Raw genomic sequence first — 20,188 nt, 5'->3', positions numbered from 1 at the left:
TGTATTTCAGGGGAATGTTGACAATCCATAACTCCAGGGTGGACTACTAAGCCCTGCAAGGTGAGTGAACCCCGGCCGAGAATAAGGCCCATGGTTCCAGGGGGCAAAGATGGTATAGGCTCCACCGGCACCGGCTGAATACTCATTTGAGGCATTAGTAGGAAATCGGAGGTGGCGCGCAGGTCCACCCTTGTGGGTCTTCTTGGGTCGCCTCTCTGACTGCTTCCTGGGTCCTGACAAACCGGTTCCCATATCTTTGAGGGCCCTGGGACCGAGGGCCCGATAGCCCGTTTTTTTGACACATCAGCTGATTGATTATCAGGTGGGGGAAGGAATCTGCCCTTTATATCCCTCACAGAGCGACACTGGTCGGCTCTATGATAGCCCTTGCCACACTTAGAGCAAAGAGTGAGGGTCCCCCCCTTTTTGTCTGGAGCTCTACAATCTTTCTTAAAATGCCCAGGCCTCCCACAGTTAAAACATGTCCTCCAATCATTTCTGCCTATGAAGCGTTTTTGGGATTGGAGGATGGCAGCCGCTAAGCCTGCATTGGTGAGAGGTCCCCCGAGCTCTCGACAAACCCTGAGCCAATCCTGTAAGCCTTTATTCTTTCTTGGGGCTATGGCCGTTCGACACTCCTGTGTGGCTTGCTCATAAATGAGCTGTTCTATCAGAGGTGCGGCTTGCTCTGAATCTCCAAAAATACGCTCTGCTGCCTCTGTCATTCTGGCCACAAAGTCTGAGAAGGACTCCTGGGGTCCCTGGATGATCTTGGTTAATTGTCCAGTGGCTTCACCTGTTCGGGAGAGCGCCTTCCAGGCCTTAATAGCCGCGGAGGAAATTTGGGCATAAGCTCCCCAGTGATAATTTGTTTGATCAGCGGTATAAGCTCCCTGACCCGTTAACAGGTCAAAGGTCCAATCTCTCTGCTCTGGAGTCAAAGCGGCAGCATTTGCTCGGGCCTGAGTTTGTGCAGCCTCTTGCCATAGTGCTCTCCATTCCATATATTTGCCCATACTGGGGAGAGCGGCTTTTGCAATCATTTGCCAGTCGGCAGGAGTTAGTGCCATGCCAGCAAGCCTGTCTAACTGCACCAAGGTAAAATTAGCATTGGCTCCATATTTACGGACCGATTCGGCAAGCTCTTTAATCTGTGTATAGTCTACGGGAGCGTGAACACGCCCACCCTCGGCTCCTTCAAAGACCGGAAATGCCTGTTGCATCTTCCTTTGTTCCTCTCTTGGAATGAACGAGTCTGCGCACTGCCTCTCTGCGCAGGGCTGACGCACTACGCAGGGCGGGGGCTCCGCATAGGGCGGAGGTGCACTAAGACCCTGAAGCTGACTGCCCTGAGGCCAAGCAGCAAGCTGGCCTTTGCCAGTCGCTTTTGGCTTTTTTCTTGACCTATAAGCTCGCATTTCTCTCTCATAACAAGCTGCTTCCTCCTCCAAGTCTGTTTCCTCAGAAGGGCTAATTTCTTCATCTGATTCACAGCTATTAAGAACTGGCTCCTTAAACTCATCTCTTTTCTCCTCTTTCCTTCCAATCTCTCCCCAGGTATTTTTCCCTGACATTAACTTTTCTTTTTTCCTTTGTTTTCTCTCCTCTTTCCTTCTAATCTCTCCCCACTTTACTTCTGATAGACTGTCTTGAATTTCGTCCAGAATTCTCCACCCTGCCTTAACCACTTGTTGACATGTGAAAAGAAATAAAAGGGCTTTTAACACTAGAGAAAGTTCAAGACTAGACATACCTTGTAAAGCTGTAACACGCGTCCCATCCCAGCAGTTCTGGTTCTGCTCCGTTCCCCAGCTGAAGAGTTCTGAACCCATGCCGGATCCTTCTCAACAGTCTGTTTTGTGGGAACACTTCATTAACCGCTCCTTCCCCGTGATGCAGTAGTTCGCGGGTTCCGGCACCATTTGTTGCCCGCCGCTTTTGTGTGTCCCCCTGGTAAGAACACGCTCAGGGCAACCGGAATCCTTTGCAGTACAAACTTTATTGCTTACCCCATCAGGAGCCAGTGGAGAAAGGAGCCAGAGAGAGAGCCACAGATGGCGGAGCCCCCTCCCTTTTATGGAGGACTGTCCTCCGCCTCGGAGTGTCACTCCCTGATTGGCTGCAGCCCATCAGCCAGAGTTGTCATCACGGGAAAGGCAGAGCACATGGGGTGGGAAACTACCCCAGCGCATGTGCAGATGGTTTGTTTACTACTTAGAACACAGGTGTCAGTGCCATCTTATAATGGCGAATGTGAGGACGGCTCCTTACAAACTCATGTCTAAATATTGAGCCTAATGAGGTGTCTGTTGGTGTTTTGTTGGCATAGAAATAAGGAAACCATTGTGCTTCAAAAACACTATTCTATAGAGATACCATGAGATTAATGTAGACGTGGGTTTCACTTCCTCATCGATGTCTGCATGACTTCTTTCACTTGATTAAAAATATATTTGGGGCCAGAAGATAAATCAATAGGTAAAATTGCTTTCAGCTTGCCATGCAAGTCTGATGGCCTGAATTCAATCCCTGGAACCCTGATGGAAGGAGAAAACTGCCCACTAAAGGCTGTATGCTGACTTCTCCTCTGACCTGTGCCATAGGACAGGCGTGCTCACATTCACATATACAATACACAGAGAGAGAGAGAGACAGAGACAGAGACAGAGACAGAGACAGACAGAGACAGAGAGACACAGAGAGAGACAGAGACACAGAGACAGAGAGATGCAGAAACAGAGATATTTAGATTTTATTTTTTAACATGTGTGTCTGTGTGTCTGTGTGTCTGTGTGTCTGTGCATGGAAGGTACAATGCTCACAGAAGCCAGAGGAGGGAATTGGATTTCTTAAAGTACAAATTACAGGCAGTTATGAGTCACCTCATCTAGGTGCTAGAAATGGAACTTGGGTTCATCTGCAAAAGTAGAACACTTTCTTAACTGCTGAGCCACTTCTCCAGCAATCAATAATAATTAAGATCAATTGTTATTATTTTGTTTTTCCCAGACAAGGTTTCTCTGTGTAACCCTGGCTATTCTAGAGCTCACTCTGTAGACCAGGTTAGCCTCAAACTCACAGAGATCTGCTTGTCTCTGCCTCCTGAGAGCTGAGATTAAAGGCGTGTGTGTTGCTACCACCCAGCTGACCACTTATATTTTAAGAAAGATAGCTTTCTGGCTTTAAGTTGGGACAATGAGAGATTAAAGCTTACATACTGTTTACATTTTATCAATTAGTTCATGGAATTTCCAATAAAAAGATTAACACTGGGCTTCAGTGAGGCCTGCCTGGACCCTTGAGATCAGCTCTCTTCTGGTTGAAGGAAGGACATTGGATAGTGATGATTTCATTTGGATCTGAACGTGGACAAGGACAAGCATCTGGACACTTCATTTGATGCACACTGAGCAGTCAACATGTTCTCAGCGTCATCGCTGGCTCTGGGGATACAGAAATGAATGTAACTGAAGTAGCCTACTGCTTATTTGCCCCATGAAAGTCAATGTTGTCAGTGTGAGAGCAGGGAGCTCGTCTCTCTCCACCCCTGCTGTCCTTAGCAAGCTCCAGCTGGTGGCTAGAAGTCCAGTCCCAGGTAAGACTTGACTCTGCCTCATAAGGTAGAAATAGTGAAAGATCGTTCTTAGATTATTTGTTCCTATGCGAGGACTAATCCCTGTGTCTAAAACAGACTTAGAGGAGCACACGGGCAGAGCCAGGTGTTTTTCTTCCATCCAGGAAACACGATGCGGCAGAATGAGTCGAGTTTATAGGATGACTTTGAATCCTTCCAGCTACTTTTTAAATGGGATCACATGAAACCTAGCCCTTTTGATGATGGTGTCACAAGTGACTTATGCGGGGAATTTCACATGGAAATTACCTCACTGGAGGCCTGCTTTGGTGTTCAAGTGCCTAGAGGCTGGGGCAGGTGCCTAGAGGGCTTACTGCTTGTTTCGCTCTCCTCTGTGTGGTTTCCAAAAGGGCAAAGCAAACTGCAGAAATCAAAGAGCATTGAACTCTTAGTTTGAAAACATCTCAAGGCAATCAAGAAGGGAACTGACCCAGTCTCTAAAATCAGAGGTTGTGATTTGTCCCCAAACATCAGACAGCCAACTTTTGCTAAATTAACTTGGTTGATGGGTAGTCATACAGAATGACATTCTATAAATAGAACAGATTTGGGGGCTGGAGAGCTGGCTCAGTTAGTAAAGAGTTTGTCATATAACCGTGAGAGAACTTGAGTTTGGGTCTCCAGTATCCATGAAAAAAAAATCAAGCTGGGGGATCTGAGACAAGCAAAATCTTAAAGCTTACTGGCCAGTCAGGACATCCAAATTATCAACCTGCCAGTTAGGTGGTAGACCCCCACTTAAAACAAGGTGCAGGGGGACTGAGAAAAACACTAATATCAATCTCTGGCCTCTATACATGTATACCCCCATCATTGCCACCCAGAGAGAGAGAGAGAGACAGATACAGATACAGAGACAGACAGAGAGAGATTTAGGATTTAGAATGCAGTTCTTCCCACTGCCAGCTGAGAAGACTTGGGGGAAATCATTTAGTCTCTGTCGACCTTCCTAGACCCCATCATAAAATATTTCCAGTAATATTTGTCTTGCTGACCTCTGGGGTTGCCATTAAAATCACTCCAGAGAGGGTGTGCTGGCTAGTTTTATGTCAGCTTGACACAAGGGAGAACCATGAGGGAAGAAGGAGCCTCAGCTGAGAAATGAGCCCACCCGATTGGCCTGTGGTGCGTTTTCTTGATTGGTGACATGTGTGGAAGGAGGACATAAGCTCACTGTGGGAAGTACCACTCCTTGGCCAGTGGTCCTGGGTGCTGTAAGAAGGCAGGCCACATAAGCCACGAGGGGCAAGCCAGTAACCAGGGCTGCTCCTTGGCATCTACATCGAATCTTACCTCCACATTCCTGCCTTGGTTTCTTGCCCCGATTTCCCTGGATGATGGACTACAAACTGCAAGATGAAATAAACCTTTTCCTCCCCAACTTGATTTTGCTCATGGTGTTTTATCACAGAAAAAGAAAGCATAACTAAGACATAGAGAATTCTGAAGCTCTGTTTATTGTAGTTGCGCCGCTCTTACATTCTTAACTCCGCTGAGATGCCCCCAAGTGTTGCATGGAAATCGGTCCACAAAGGGTTCCTCTCTTATGTGATAGAGGCATTATTGCCTAATGACCAGCTGCTTCATTCCCACCAAGCATTCCAGACATTTCAGAGCAGGAACAAGGTCTATGGGAAAAGTCAAAAGGAGACCGGTCAGAGGAATTCCACTGGCTGTTCCCAGGGCCCTGTGTACAAAATGGCCCCCTGTGCCTTGTTATTTTTCTGTGGTCGCTGATGTCTACAGCTTCCTATATGAGGGCAAATGCAGATCTGGGTGACAGTGAATGAGCAGTAAGTGTGTCCATAACTAGTTTTCTAGTACAAAGGGCGTGTGTCTCATCTATGGGATTGTGCCCTCCACCCAGGGCTGCTCCTTGGCATCTACATCGAATCTTACCTCCACATTCCTGCCTTGATTTCTTGCCCTGATTTACAGTACTCTTCAACGGTAAAAGCAAACAGCACAGGGCTGTCGTTCTTTCGGCTAAGGACAGTGACATGCTCAAACTTTCCCAGGGCTCCACACGGCTGACTTCAGCTGGTGTTCTAGGACAATGTGGTACTAGCTTCTGACCTAAACCTTGAGTCTCACAGACCAGATGGTTTATGTCCATGTGTTGTGACGCCCGGGCCTAGCAAACACAGAAGTAGATGCTCACAGTCAGCTGTTGGATGTATCACAGGGCCCCCAATGGAGGAGCTAGAGAAAGTTCCCAAGGAGCTAAAGGAATCTGCAACCCTATAGGTGGAACAACATGATGAACTAACCAGTACCCCGGAGCTCTTGACTCTAGCTGCATATGTATCAAAAGATGGCCTAGTCGGCCATCACTGGAAAGAGAGGCCCATTGGACTTGCAAACTTTATATGCCCCAGTACAGGGGAACCCCAGGGCCAAAAAGGGGGAGTGGATGGGTAGGGGAGTAGGGGGAGGGTATGGGGGACTTTTAGGATAGCATTGGAAATGTAAATGAGGAAAATACCTAATTTAAAAAAATGGACTCACTGGACACCTTAGCCTAAGGCTCTGTGGTGCATGGCAAAGTTGGGAAGCACCTACCATCTTGTTGGAGTGGAACAAGATTATTCTGTTCTGGCTGTTCCTCGCCTTGGCTTTCGGCTTACTTTAAGCAACTGGAAATAAAAGAAATCATGACATATAGCTCTGTCCCCAGGCATTGAAAATGTAACCCGTAAGTCAAAACTATTACTAGAAAAAGAATTAAGACTTTGTTTTGTGGGTTAGAGAAATGGTTCCGTGGCTAAGAGTATTTGCTGCTCTTGTGATGGGCCCAGGTTTGGTTCCCAGCACCTACATGATGCCTCCTAACTATCTGTAACCCCAGTTCCAAGGAATCCAACACTCTCTTCTGGCCTGTGTGGGTGCTACATGCATATGGTGTGTGTGTGTGTATGTGTGTGTGTGCGTGTACATGGACCACACATACACATAAAAATTGTATATATACATATATATGCACATACATACATATGTGATAGTGCAGGTACCCATGCAGTCCAGAAGAGGACACTGGATTCCCTGAAGCAAGAGTGACAGGTGGTTGTGAGCCATCCATTTGGGTGCTGGACACTCAAGTCCTCTGGAAAATCATTAAGCTTTCTTACCTGCTGAGCCATCTCTACAGTCCTTTTAATATATATAAAAATTAAGGGCAGACAACATACAAGACCAAACCAGACAAAGCCCTAGCATGGAGAAGAGGAAGTAGACACAAAGCCCCACCTCTAACCAAGAAGCTATTTGTAACTGATATGGACTAGAAAAAAGAAAAATCAGTTTTCTCCAATGGAGTCTTTGAGCATATCAACCCCATTAATGCCGGCCACACCCAGGACTAGATGGCTAACAAACAAACTCCATTGTTTTGTTTGGGGTTTGTTTTTTGGGGGGGCTTATATTAGGTTTTTGTTGTTGCTGTTTTGTTTTTGTTTTTGAGACACACAGAGAGAGAGAGAGAGAGAGAGAGACAGAACCTGAGGATGAGAGTGTAAGGAGGTTTGAAGACATTTAGGGAAGGCATTTAGGGAGATGAAAAATATAATCAAAATATATTGTATAAAAACTTTTTAAAATAAAAATCAACCTTAAAAAAAAAGAGCCGGGTGTGGTGGCACACGCCTTTAATCCCAGCACTCAGGAGGCAGAGGCAGGCTGATTTCTGAGTTCGAGGCCAGCCTGGTCTACAAAGTGAGTGCCAGGACAGCCAGGGCTGTACAGAGAAACCCTGTCTCAAAAAACCAAAAAAAAAAAAAAAAAAAAAACCAGAAGATTACGAGCCAGAGGGATGAGTCAGTGAGTGACAGGTTTGCCATTGAAATCCTGACAACCCGAGTTTGAGCTGGGGCCCACGTAAATATTTGGCTAGCATGAATTTTGGACTTAGTAGGTTACAAAGGGAAGAAGACATGCAGCTGGGAGTGATTGGAGGGACTGGAGCGGTATGGGGAGTGGATAAGATCAAAGCACACTAAGTACATATGTGAAATTCCTGAAGAGTAAATAAAAATTTGTTAAGTGGAAGGTGAACACATGACCTCCACATGTGCACTGTGGCATGTGTGTGCCCTCCCCTCGCCAACACACACCATGCACACACACATACATACACAGTAATATATTTAAAAATGAAGCCCATTACTTCTTAGCACCTTGGAACCCAAGCAGTTAACATCACACACAACACATGAAGCTCCGGCACTCACCAAGAAAGGATGGCGAAGGGATGGTGAAGTGATTAGATGGTAGGGACATCCCATCAGACTGTCTCAACAGCCTGAGGCTTGTCCAGGCCAGGCTTCCACCCCTCAGGATGTTCAATGGCCATGCTAAACGCCAGCCTCAGGTAAACAGTGATCTCTGAATTGAAGGATGTTGTTTTCCTCAGAAGTCTGCGTCTTACAACGTCCGCATCCACGAGAAAGTTATCAAAGACATCAACCACTTTCCCATGAGAAATCTAGAACTTTCATCATTACATAAATGACTCTTTCCTCCCTGGTGCTTCCAGCAAGTAGAGAACTCTTCACAGTGCTTTAAAAATAAACATCTGACCTCCGTTCGCCCTGCTCTGGATGTGTTCTTACTGCTTCTCCAATCAGAAACCATCTTGCCTAGAAAAATCTACCCCGTTCTTCTGTTAAAAATGGAAAGAACTTGGCTGAAGCAAGAGCGGCATGAATTATTCCCAGGCCATGGAAAAATAGAGAGCAGTGCAGCTAAGAGCCTCATTTAAAACATCAAAGCCTTTTCTCTGCATTTTATGTGTTCTTATTTTATTCCAAAAAGGAAAGATTTCCCCTGTCTTCATACTTTACAAATAGGCTCCTCTGAAATCCCAGATTTAAACTATACACTTTGCCTTCCTTGAAATTTTAAGAACTCTGTAAAGTTTCCTTAGCTTCTGCAGCTTGCTATGGTCACATGATCACATAGAAATAGATGCTGGGTGGGGTAGGGGAGGGTTTCTCTGCTTTCCAGATGCAGAAGAGCAATGAAGGGTGAAGAAAGAAGCCGATACTCACAGGGGGGCTCATAGTGTGCTAAACTCATCCTAGTTTCCTCTTTCCTTCCCTGTTATCTGTTCACTCGCTCAGGTACCCAGCAGGCTTGGGTGAAGTGATGAAATACTTGCCATCAATGAGCTGGTACTAGAACAACTGGAGTGAGAGGCTATCCCAAAAGCTGTTGCCTGTCTGTGGGATATGTTCTTCTAGCTGGGCTGCCTTGTCTGGCCTCAAGGGGAGAGGATGCACCCAGCCCCACAGAGACTTGATGTGCCAGGGTGGGGGAATAGTCAGAGGGGCCTCCACCCTCTCAGAGGAGAAGCTGGGGAGTATTGTGGGTTGTGGGAAAGGGGTGACTGGGAGGAGGGGCAGTGAGCAGGATGTAAAGTGAATTAAAATATTTTATATATATAATTTTATATATTATATAAGATCATTATATTTTTATATATAATGTATTATATGTTTATTATATAAAATTAAAATGTATTATATATTACATATATCATATATATGTATAAAACACTGAGGAGGGAAGATGGGAAGGGAAGGAGGAGTTGGAGGAGAAGGAGAGAGAGAGAGAGAGAGAGAGAGAGAGAGAGAGAGAGAGAGAGAGAGAGGTTAGTGCCATTGAGGGATTAACAAAATGTTCCAAAAGCTGAGGAGAGGAGGCATTCTTCAAGGTGATTGTTACAATTCTTAGTAATAATTTGATATTAAGGTAATTGGTATGCAAAATGAATTTCCTTCAAAGCACAGCTCTGTTAGGTGCAGTCTATATATCCCCACATTCTTCCACAGTTCCATGATGCATTACCTATGCCCAGCCAGCTGAGCACGTTGAAGCTTCGTCTGCTGTCTAGCAAATCTATCTTTGCTACTCATTTATACAAATATTCTCACAAATATTCTCATGTTCGTAATTCCATAGTGGCATTAAAAATATGTTCCACTAAAATAACAACAAGAAGAGATTCTCATGCATGAAGTAAAGACCCGTGCTAAGGGGTGGGAGAGGTGGCCCAATGGCTAAGAGCACTTGGTCGCTCTTGCTGAGATACTCAGCTCACTTCCCAGTACCCATCACAACCAGTCCCAGAGGATCCAACACACCCTTCTGCACTCTGCAGTCTCCTGCAGGCAAGCAGGGCACCCAAGTTCATGCAGACAAACACACTCACACTAAAAGATTGTCATTGTAATTGTAAATTGTAAAACTATGATGAAATACAACTCTACAACAGGTGAACTTTATAAAATAAATATAAAAGCCAAAAAGAAAAAGGGCATCTACAATTTTAAAGCAAAGGGCATCTCTTGCTTACGGTCTTGTCATGCATGCAGGCTGCTGGAGACTGGTTTGGAGAGGTGTTGGTGATTGTGAGGAGGACACATGGTAGACAGTGAGCAATGACTGTAGAGCCTGGGAAGTTTCAGAGCATCCTAGATAAGAAGTAGTCCTTGAATTTGACCTGTCTTGGTAGGGTCCAGTTGCAAAGATATTCAGTATTTCCCTTCTAAGGTATGACAAGCCAAAACAAATATGGAAAGGTCACCAAGTCACTGGTAAATAATCCAGGGTTGACTTTTAATTTAGAAATAACGGACCAAATTGATCCCAGCCTCTTTCTGTGGCATATTGATTCATGTTGCCTTGAACTTTCTCTCATTGTTTATCCTTCTTTTTTACCTTGTTATTTTCCTGCTGATAAAAATAGGTGGCTGAGGGCACGGGACCTTTGTGACTTGATCTATTCTAGAGCTCACAAACTCCCTCCATTTTTCCTCCTTGCAGATTGGGGTTTCCTTTAGGCCTAGGCATGTGCAATACAAAGAACCTTGAAATGATATATAACGCGCAGAAAATCATACAGCCCTTAACTGTATGATCACCTTAACCACGTGAAGAATTTTCACATAGTAGACATGCCTGTGAGGTCAGCATCTATAGGAACAAAGGCACTCGGAAGCTCCCTCCAGGACTTACTGCCATCATTGCTACCTTATTCTGATCTCTGATGCCAGATGTACATCTAAGTTTATATTGACGGACTATGATAATTTTGGGTGTCTTGTCTAACCTCATGTCTCTCAGATGGATTTCCTCCGTTCTCGGTGCCATATTGTTTCATTCTTTGCCTGACACAGTTTCTCTGCTTCGAGGTTGATTGACACTAAGGTGACTTTCTCTGTGACTACAGTGAAAGGCGATGCTCTGAAGATTCTGGTTACTGTTGTCTGACAAACACACACAGTAGCAAAATTACAGTTATGAAGTAGCAATGCAAATAATGTTATGGTGCAGGGTCACCACAGCATGACAAAACTGTATTAAAGGGAAGATTGAGAACCACTGTTCTAAGGGAAAAACTCCCTCTCTCAGCAGCCAGCAATTGCTAGTAGCTCCTAGGCTAGAGGTAGGTGTTGATCGCCTTCACTGCTCCATGCTGGGATGTTGCCTGGCTTGATCTTATGTACAGGTCTTGTGCACAGCTACTGAGTTTGTGTATGTAACTGTCCTGCTGTATCCTGTAATACAGTTTCCTTATAACCCCACAGCTTCTGGCTCTTACATCTTTCCATCCTCCTCTTCCCACAACAATCCCCAAGCTTTAGAAGGAGGAGGTGTGATATGGATGCCCCAGTTAGAGCCAAGCACTGAGAAGGTCCTCATTCTCTGCATGCTGACCAGTGGTCAGAGTCTGGGCTAACACCTTTTACGATTAGCTGCTCTGCTGAGAGTTCAGCAGTACGCTAATCTATGGGCATAGCAACAAATCATTAGGACTTAGTTCAAGTTACACTCTAGAGCTATAGTACTAAACCAGCATGGCACTGACATTTAAAAAGACATGTTACCCAGTGGAATAGAACTGAGGGCCCAGATATAAATAAATGAATACTTCTACATCCACCTGTTTCAGACCAAGAGTCAAAACAAAAATCACAGACTGGAAGAAAGATAGCATCCCCAAGAAGTGGTGATGGTCACCCTCCTTCTTCTTCCTTCTCTCCCTCCTTCTCTCATTCCCTTTCCTCTCCTCCCTCCTCCTTTCCTTTCCCCTCCTCCTCCTCCTCTTCCTCCTCCCCTTCCTCCTCCCCCTCTTCTTTCTCCTCCTTTCCTTCCCATCCCTTTTGTTGTTGTTGTTGTTCATTTGTTCTCTCAAAGTATAATAGACATACAGCAAAATGGATCCTTTTTAGTTGAGTTCTGAACTTTTTGTAGTAGCTAATAACTACCACAAATAAGATCTACAAGAGCCCCAAGATCAAACTCTCCTTGTAAACTCTAAGCGTTTGCTGTGCACCTCTGTGGCACAACACAAGAGAAGTGTGCTCTTTGTGTTTCCTTTGTGTTCTATTTTGTTATGAGACAAGCACTCGCAACATAGACCAGGGTGACCTTGAGCTCAATACTGTAGCTCAGGCTGGCCTCAGCTCCCCAGTGCTAAGATTACAAGCATGTGCTGCCTTGCCTTGTGGGGTTTTGCAGTCCTCTTGTGCCATCTTGTTTGAGGACAGTGGCTGTCTTGGTAGAAAGCACTGGATTTGGGGGTAAGGGGGGCTCTACTGCTTTCCTTCTCTCTGGGATGGTGACCCCTGAGCTTCCAGCTATTGCAGCAGCTTTCTGATGCCTTAGGAGAGATCTTATATTTTAGTCAAGTTTTTCTGCTGTCTCCAATCATATAACATTGGGCTGTCCCAAGCTAGTCTCCTCTAGGCAGGTACCTCAGTTGGTCTATACACACTCAACAAGCTCGTCAAAAGCCTGCTTCATATCAGGTTTTGTAACTGGTTCTAGAAAAGCCTTAGCAACTATGATAACTCCCGGTGTTGAGTCAGGGAGAGATCTTTGGAGTAAGACTATTATGGCTTACATTTCAACTCTATCATTATTAACTATGCAGTAATGATCCTGAATCTGTTTCTTTACTTTAAGGTGGTGAACACTGAACAAGGTAACACATGCCAAGTCCCTTGGACATAGCAGTTACTCAGTAAGCTCTAGACACTACTATGTGATATGTTATTATTTCTAATATACTCATCTCTTAGAAGTGTTAGGGATGGGATAGTACTGGGTGGTCCTGGAAGGAGAGTGAACTGGCCTTTTTTTTTTCACAGTTACAAGGTCTTCCACATGTGTTAGGATTCATAACACAGCTCTTTCCCTTATTCCCTTAAAAGATCAAATAACTATATATAAACCATATGAGTTGAAGATACCTTAAAAACTATTCTCCAAGTGCTTTATATTGGGCTGAGGAACTGAGAGACCAGGATAGTTAAGCAACTCATTCAAGATCCGTCTGCTCATTGGTGTTTATGTAAATGCCCTAAAATTGTCCATTCCCTCCATTCTAACAGACTTCCAACTTCCATACTCAACTACACATGCGAGGCAGAGACGAGTACTAATGTTTTATTTACCACTGACTCCTTTTTGAATAGACTCCGCAGATCTGTTTTTAAATATTTTATTTTAATATCCATCTCCATGGGTACCTGATTCCCTGCCAACCGAGGCTGGAAGAGTCGCTTCCTGTTCCTTTCTCATTGTGAGCATCACGTCCTGTCGCTTTGCCTGCTCTGCAGGTCACTAGATGCATGTTCTGTCTTACCATCCAGCACAAAAGCCTGAATGGAACACATGTAAGGCCACACGAAAAACTCTTCATGCTCCCAAGTGTGTAGAAGTGCCTCTCAACCTTATCCACAACACAAAGTATCTGGTGTTCTTCTGGCCTCTTATAGCATCTACCTAGACCCTCATGTTTCCTACCATGATAGCACTTCTATGAAAAACACCTTCTGAGTGACCATCCCCAAATCCCATGGGGACAGAGCAGTGTGGATGAGTTTCACAATCACAAGCATACAAAAGTCCACACCAGTATTTGCTATTGGAACATTGTTCTCAGAGTTCTATGCAGTGGTCTTCTTCCATGAGCTGTACCTTCAGTCTAGCCATCTACTCTTCATTAAAGACCATCCTCCCCCATCTGTCTCAGTACATTTTCTGCTGCTAATAGAATGATGCAGGATGGGTAATTTGTAAAGAAAAGAAATTGAGATGGGTGTGGTGGCCCATGCTTCAATCCCAGCACTCAGGAGTTCAGAAGCAGGTGGATCTCTGAATTTGACGCCAGCCTGGTCTATATAATGAGTTCCAGGTCAGCCAGGGCTGTGTAGAAAGACCATCAAAATCTCACACACACACACACACACACACACACACACACACACACACACACACAGCACTTGGCTTCTCACAGTTTCTAAGGCTGGAAAAGTCAATACCAAGGTGAGGGCTTCTAGATCCTTTATGTTGTGTGTGATACCAAGAGTGTTCTGGTCTCTCTTTTCTCAGAAAGCCACTGATTCCATCATGATGGCCCTACCACAGTGACCTGGTCTATTCCTGATTATTAGGCTCCCAAAACTCCATTCCAAATTCCATCAACATGTGAATTTGGGGATTAGGTTTCCAGTGTATGGACTTTGGGGAGAACTGACATGATCAAACTAGACTAGTAACCCTACCTACTCCAGTAGCCTCTATAACATCCTGTTGTTTAGTTTACTTAATCAAAAGTATGCATTGGCTTTAGTTGAGCAGCATGTGAGCTCCATGAAAATAGACTCCCTGTTCATCATCACATTCCTAGTCCTGGAGCAGAGTACTCACTCAATAAGTAAGCAGACTATGGCTTCAGACAAACCTATCCTGCTTTGTCAACCTCTGGGTTGAGTACTGGCTTCACTACTTCCTAACTGGAAGTGACAAGGAGTCATGAGGCTTGCTGGCCTTAACTTACCACTTAAACACAGCGAACTTTTAAATCCTTATCCTACAAGGTTTTTATAGTGATCAAATGAAATACAAGTGTGTGATGTGCTAACACAATTCTTAATAAATAATAACTAATACTGTTACTTTCATATAATGAGTACAAAGGATATTGTGTATCAAGTATTATTTGCTAGAAATAATAATGTTGACATTCCGAGTCCTAATTCAGCAGTGGAAGGTAACATGTTAAATTAATTCTTCAAATGGTACTTCGTGTTGGATAAAGTATCAGCCAATTGTATTAAGTTCGCTAATTTAACCTTTGCAATGGCTCATTGTTGTAGCAAGACATTACCTGAAACTCTTTTGTGGTATCCATTTGGAAATATCTTGAGTCTGATGGCAAAGAGACAATCTCTCCTTTCCTGTCATTACACCCTGGTTCTCCCATAGTGAAGGTTTTCGTGTATAATCCATTTCTCCCCATGCCTGAGTAGATGCTTAATTCAAAGGAGCAATAAATAGCGCCTGGCTGTTTGCCACCAGCTTGCTAGGGTCTGGGGAAGGACGACGGGCTCATTCGCCATGTGTCTAGCTCCCTCCCTCCCTTCCTTTACCTCAGTCTTTTCCTTCCTTAAGTACGTCTGGTCTAGACTCAGCTTGGACTGCAGAGAGCTTGGCAAGGGTTTCAGAGCAGGGTCAGCCAGAATGTCTGTGCTTGGCACTGCACGGTCGGCTCTGGCTAGAAGTGATAAGGTGAGGGATGGTTCCCACGGACAGGGATTGCCTTGAAACAGAGTAGAAAATCCACCCGTTTCTCATCTGCAGACCCGCAACCCGAGCACAAAGGGAAAGGCTTCTCTTCCAGTTCTTTTGTTAGTTGCTTTGTTTTTCTGTCTCACTCTCAGGACAGTGCACACGCACGCATGCACGCACGCAAGGGCACTAGGACAAAAAGGGATTTTCCACCTACATTGAGCATACTTCTTTCCCTAGTTTCCCTTCACTCACTCCCTTTTTCAAAAAGTAAAAATGCTGAATATGTTAGGAACAGAGAAAAAGAAAGTAGGCAAATAGGTGTCAGTCCTGTCAGAGTAGGTGTATGGCCACCTCCTTCTCTTCCTCGATATTTAGGATAACATGACATTTACTTTCTTTAAAATGAAAATGTATGATAATCCCCCATATACATACATACATACATACATATATACGTAAGGGGGGGGCTTATTCTTATGTATGTGGTACACTTGTGGACGTCGGTGGACAACCTTCCTGTCAAGTCCCACCTTTCCACCATCTTTGACCAGGGTTCAGCAGGCACGCTGGACAGGCAGCTCCTGGAGATTCTCCTGTCTCCAACTCGCATGCCCCTGGGCTTACAGACTTTGGGATACTGCCTCTACCTTTACGTGGATTCTGGAGACCTGAACTCAGGTGGTCTAGCGTGTATTCAGCAAGCACCTTTACCTGCTGAGCCATCTCCCCATGCACAATAGCTATTTCTAAACCAGGCCTATGTTCTTCCTTCAGCACTCGACTAACGATGGTACATGAGAGAGAATCAATATCTGAAATATGCATTTAGAGCTGGGGGCGATGGCTCCGTGGGTAGCTCGCTTGCCTCCAAGCCTGAGGTCTCAGGTTCAGTCCCCAGAACCCACACAGTAGAAGGAGATGACTCCAAGTATCCTCTGACCACCATTCTACACTGTGGCACACACTCAGAGAATAAATAATAAATAAATATACAAGAATGAATGTATACTCTACATTGACTATAGGTAATTATACTTAATTATTCAATCTTCCATTTTCTTTCAGATAGTCAACAACAGATTTCAAGATCATCAAATCCAACCCACGGGGGTGGACAGTCAAAGGTTCAGAAGTAGACACCTGACTGCTTCTGTGTAAGTAGAGTTTGTTGCTTTGGGCTCTGCTTACAGTACTTATATAACCTCTCTGCCTGATTTGCTGAATTCTTGCTTTTAAAGTTACCTCATAAAAAACCAGCCCTGCTTGCTACTCCTCTTCTTGTTTAGTTAGCACTCAGTGAATCTGATAGACTTTATCAAGGTTTTGAGGAATATTTTCCTGGTTTATAATTTGACTTTCTGTTATTTCTCTTTCTTACACATGTAATTTGTTTGCTTGCTCCTGATACAAGCCCTGGCTAGCCTGGAACTCACTTTGTAGACCAGGCTAAACTTTAGGTCACAGAGATCTGCCCGCCTCTACTCTCAAGTGCTGGGATTAAAGGTGTAAGCCACTGTGTGTAACTTCATGTGTAATTTCTTAAGACACATGAACTGTTCACTAACTATGACTGATACTGTAGTCTTGAAGCAATAAAGAGGATGCCTCTGCCACACCTAAGCTCAACGTTGGGAAAAGGCTAGCGACTTCAGGAGTAATGGATCACCTACCCTTTCAAACAAGTGGCTCACTCACTCTTCTGTTGCTGTAATAAACCAGGGTCAAAAGCAACGAGGAGATAAATGTGTTTATTTTAGCTCACAGTTCTGGAGAGGTCAGAGTCCATCATGACAGGGAACCGTAGCAGCAGGCAGCAGGAACAGGAAGCAGAGAGATCACATTTCAAGGGTAACAAACTGGGAGGTGAGCTGGAAATGGGGTTAGTATGTAACCCTTCAAAGATGCCCTCCAGCAAGACTCCACATCCTAAAAGTTCTATAGCCTCCCAAACAACATCACCAGTTCGGACCATGTGACTATAAGGCATTTCTTATTTAAACCACCACAAGTCTACCAGTCGAAGCACCCACTCGAGGAGCACAGAAAGGCTTTTCTAAGATAGGGTGTGGAGAACAAAGGAAATGGAGGGGGGGTGCCTTAATTCAAAGAAGGGTTTTTGGTTTGATTTGGTTCTTGGCTTTTGGTTTGCTTGTTTGCTTGTTTGTTTTCAGAAATTTAGCACCATTCAGACAATTACTGTCTCAGGATTCTTTCAGTTGTACCTTATTCACCCCTGGTCCTTTGGCTTCTTCATATCCTTGGTTCTCTTTTAGCAAAACCTCTCTTGGGGTAGGTGTGTGTATGTGTGTGTGTGTGTGTGTGTCTGTATTTCTATGTTTGTGTCTGTGTGTATTTGGATTGTGTGACTATTAGCAGAAAAGGCTGTGTGTGTCTGTCTGTCCATCTTCCTCAGTCTGTGTGCCTGTGTGTATTTGGACTGTGTGACTATTCACAGAACAGGCTGTCAAAGGTCTACAAACTCCTTCTCTGTATACCCCCACCCTTTGCAATGCCAGCTCTCTTAAAGTACTCACTCCCATCCTTCTCTCCTTATGGTCCTAAAGTAGCCGAGAAGGAGGTACCCATTGTTGTGGACCTGTTCCCAAAATGCCACTGACACTTGATTCTGGAACTTATACAATTTCTACTTCTATAAAATAAGAAAATTGGAAGAAAAAAAAAGCAGCACTGGGAAAATCCAGTGAATGGTGGCCCGTGGCCAGGAGAGGTGCCTCCCAACTGTGTTTCATTAAGTTCAGGCACCTAACAGACTTGAGGGAAAAGACCACTTTTCCTGTAAGTACGTGAAAGACACGCTTTGAGTTGTAAGCACCTAGAAGCCTTTGCTCTTGTTTCAGGCAGCATGAATGGGCAACTTCATAACCACTGTGGGCCAATATGTTAAGAAACAGTTGAGGCTCCAGATGGAAAGAGAAGTTTAGGAATTTATTTTCTTCCGTTTTCCTTGGGTTTCACAGAATGAGTTTCCCTTGACAGCCTTAACAAAGTATTCTGTCTCTTACTTAGCTCAGATTTTCTCGAATGTGAATATATATATATATTCATAAGATGATGTTTCCTTATGAATTTCTGGGAGTGGTTATAAAGTGAGGCTTATGGGAGAAGGTCTGGAACTCATCCCTAAAGGAGGCTCCTTCCCTCTCCTTTTCATGTGTCACAAGGCAAGTCCACAGAGAGCCTAGGTGTAGCCATGTTTGTCTAGAAATTGAAGAGACAGAGTAACATGGGTTCCCAGGGTCTTCCCACCTTGTGGTTGATTAGCCGTATAAGAAGAAATTCTTGCCCCTCATATGGAGACTTGTCAGCTTGGCTAAATGATGGGGTTTCCCTGGCTAAGACATTGCCTTCAGAGGAAGCTCACAAGAGCACACACCCCTGCCCAGCACAGCTTCTAACAGAAGAGGGTGCCAAAGTTGATGGATAGAGTGTGGCACAGACAACAGGAAGCAAGGCAGATGGTGGTGCCAGGAGCCCTGTCGATAGTGAGCGTTCAGCCAAGAGAAAGGAACAACCAAGCTGATCTGAAACCACACTCTCAAGGTCTCACCTGGCATTCCAAGATGGTATGCTCTGACTCCACAGACTTCCAAACTCTTCTCACTCGCCTGACTTGGAGCCACAACCATCCAGTAAAATTTAAGTAGAAAAAATATTCAACTTGGATGGGGGAGAGGGGGAGCAGTGGGTTGAGACAGTTTCCTTCCTACTATTCTCTATACCCCTAGTCCAACAATGCCAAATTAAATCTAGATTCTTTTTCAATGGAGTTTTCTGAGAGGAAAGGGCAGGCTTGCATTCCCTGAAACGGATATTTTAGACTAAAGTTATTACGGAGGTGGTGGGGTGGATTTTCCCTCCCTTTTCCTAATTCTAAACAAAACGTCCATCATTCATTCTAACACCAGCCTTTAAGAGCTGGAGACAAATGGAGTCTGAATATTCACGCCAGTATGGTACAAATGAGCTGTGATCTCAGGATGTTGGCTGCCCCGCTGACAGGGGAAAAGAGTACTTTAATATCTTTGGCTGAAAACACTTTCTTTAAGGATGGAAAGGCCAACATTAATACCTACTCCTGTTATTTAATAACTAAAAATGATATACTGTGGATGGGGACATCGGAAGACTGGAGGAAAGTGTCTTCCTCAACTCCAGAGGATGCAAAATGGGAGTGAGTGCCAAAACACTGGGTATTCAGGAAGCAAACCTCCTAGAGCATTTTTCTTTAAGATCTTCAGAGACTCCTCATAAGTATTTAGAACCTTGTTTTTTTTTCAAACTTGATTTCATCACAGATTTTCAAAATTTTTAAATGCAGGTGGTCATTGATTTACAATGGCTGCATTTAGGGTTTCTTGACTTTACAATGGTGCAAAAGTCATGTGCATTCATTAGAAACTGTGTTTCAAGTTTTGTGTTTGGATCTGTTCCCAGGCTAGCAATATGGCGTCTGATACTCTAGCAATGCTGGGTACCACAGCTGCAGCTCAAACTGCCCATCATGAGCTCAAGCAGCTGATACCTGAGAGTATCTGACACACTGATACTTAGTAGGTCAGGTGACGGGAAGACATTTCCAATTAGCCACAGCTTTATCAGGATAATGTAAATCAAGGAGAATTCATCTAAAGACATTTGTTTCAAATCGAGATTCTAGGAACCTTTTAAACTGCCTCTCCCAGATAAATGACTAATAGTTTACAAATTAAAGATGCAATAACAAGAGGGTAGTAAGGAAGGCCGTGGCTCCTATTAGCTGCAACTCCTTCAAACATTCATCTGACTTGCTGCATCATTCATCCTACAGACACAGGTTGAATAGGATCACCCTCATCCCAAGTACTATATTAAGTCTGGGCTAGCAATTGTGGCGTTCTTGCCTATGAAATGAACCTTCTAAAAAAACTCAGTGCAATGGAGAACTTGGTGAACCCAATAATATACTCACTGACA

At 44.3% G+C, this 20,188-nt stretch overlaps 1 protein-coding gene and 1 long non-coding RNA gene across 4 annotated transcripts in view; one reads left to right on the top strand and one right to left on the bottom strand.

The window, feature by feature from the left end:
- The window catches only part of Cald1 (caldesmon 1), a 183,933-nt gene that overhangs the window by 52,871 nt on the left and 110,874 nt on the right, over positions 1-20,188 (top strand). For all 3 annotated transcript variants that reach the window (XM_085840746.1, XM_029478314.2, XM_029478317.2), the window contains exon 2: positions 16,280-16,368. The gene's annotated coding sequence lies outside the window, so the exon portion shown is untranslated. The remainder of the gene's footprint in view (positions 1-16,279; positions 16,369-20,188) is intronic.
- Positions 5,084-8,192, bottom strand: LOC115031298 (uncharacterized). The gene is made up of 3 exons (XR_003836910.2): positions 7,861-8,192; positions 6,197-6,270; positions 5,084-5,262 (listed from the first exon to the last, which is right to left on the bottom strand). It is a non-coding gene; the product is annotated as an uncharacterized LOC115031298 (long non-coding RNA).

The sequence above is a fragment of the Mus caroli genome, unplaced genomic scaffold, assembly GCF_978045245.1.
Source record: "Mus caroli unplaced genomic scaffold, Mus_caroli_1 scaffold_7, whole genome shotgun sequence".
Lineage (NCBI taxonomy): Eukaryota > Metazoa > Chordata > Mammalia > Rodentia > Muridae > Mus > Mus caroli.
The sequence above is the reverse complement of the archived record's forward strand: the minus strand, read 5'-3'. Positions and strand labels throughout refer to the sequence as shown.